We start from the raw sequence: 1279 nt of genomic DNA, 5'->3' as shown, positions 1-1279 counted from the left end.
AAAAAAAAAAAAAAAAAAAAAAACTAATAAGAATAATGCTTGTGCAGACTTTTGCTATTAGAAATCAACTTTTGTTTCTTTTTTTTGCATAATTTCTTTATGATTTATTTGTAATTGTAATATAACAAATTTTACTTGTTTAGTTTTAGGTACACTGATGCACTCAAGATTAAAAGACACATCCTACCTACACACAAATTCATCTTTTTTCCGAAGAGGAGAGAAGGAAATTGGCACTATTCAGCGCCCATTTTTAAATTATTTATACTTTGGATATTTCTCCGGTGTTTCGCAATATCTATCGGCACTTTTCAGTGCTATAAAATATTCTTTTCCAGGACATGCATTATGAAACTTTGAAATAAATTCCGATCAGAATTGTTTTGTTATTGTTTAGATTTCTATAATGTTCCTTACGAAAAAGAACTACTGGCAGTAATATATTGCGGCAGTGGTACGAAAGAATTACTGGCATTCTGTGTATTTGCCAGTAATATTCTCAGTGATTCCTATAATATCTAATAATTTTCTTGTGTGATTGTCAGTAATATTTATATTACTGATTTTATTTATATGTAATCGGCAGTAGTTCTTTTTCGTAAAGGGTTTTTTAGAAAAAACAAAATAATTCTGATCGGAATCCATTACGAACAATTTCATAATAAATGCCCACGTAATACCTATTTGCAAATTATATTTTTTTCTATTTTTTTAAATATATGTAGTTACACAATATATAAGTTTATGTAAATAAATTAAATATTATGACAATATGTTATGCGAAATAAATGTTAATATATTTTTTACGTTGATGTTTTATTTTAAAATTACCTTCAATTATATCTTCAATTATATATATATATTTAAATACCCACATGCTCGAACTGCAAATCTTGCACGGGTTTTGCTGTCATTTTGCTCTCAAACTGTGTTGCGCAGACCTTGCTTCATATTTGGCGTCAATTTGGTTTCAGGTTATGTTATCAAACATTGCTCGGGTTTTGTCAGCAATTTGCTGTTACGTTTTGTCAACAAGGTTTGGCGACAAACTCCAAGCTTAATGCGGACATAGTTGATGCCAATTTGCTGAATAATTTTGCTCTAATTTGTTACCAATTTGCTCGCAAATTCCGAGCAAATTGTTTACTGGGTCTATTTTATCTCCGTGATTCTATTGTGGATTATTTCATCGAAGTATTGTGAAATACTAACAGATGACAGTACTAGTGGCCCATATAAACATGGCTGACTAGGCTTCATCTTTTTTCGACAACGCTCC

The 1279-nt window shown here is 30.1% G+C and overlaps 1 long non-coding RNA gene across 1 annotated transcript in view; it reads left to right on the top strand.

The window, feature by feature from the left end:
- LOC109862997 overlaps positions 1-421 on the top strand; it is a 2650-nt gene extending 2229 nt beyond the window's left edge. Inside the window, exon 3 of the long non-coding RNA XR_002251271.1 lies at positions 144-421. This is a non-coding gene — a long non-coding RNA (uncharacterized LOC109862997). The remainder of the gene's footprint in view (positions 1-143) is intronic.
- The last annotated feature ends 858 nt before the right edge of the window (positions 422-1279 follow it).

This window comes from Pseudomyrmex gracilis, unplaced genomic scaffold, assembly GCF_002006095.1.
Source record: "Pseudomyrmex gracilis isolate BER0280 unplaced genomic scaffold, ASM200609v1 scaffold_2851, whole genome shotgun sequence".
NCBI classification, from domain to species: domain Eukaryota; kingdom Metazoa; phylum Arthropoda; class Insecta; order Hymenoptera; family Formicidae; genus Pseudomyrmex; species Pseudomyrmex gracilis.
The sequence above is the reverse complement of the archived record's forward strand: the minus strand, read 5'-3'. Positions and strand labels throughout refer to the sequence as shown.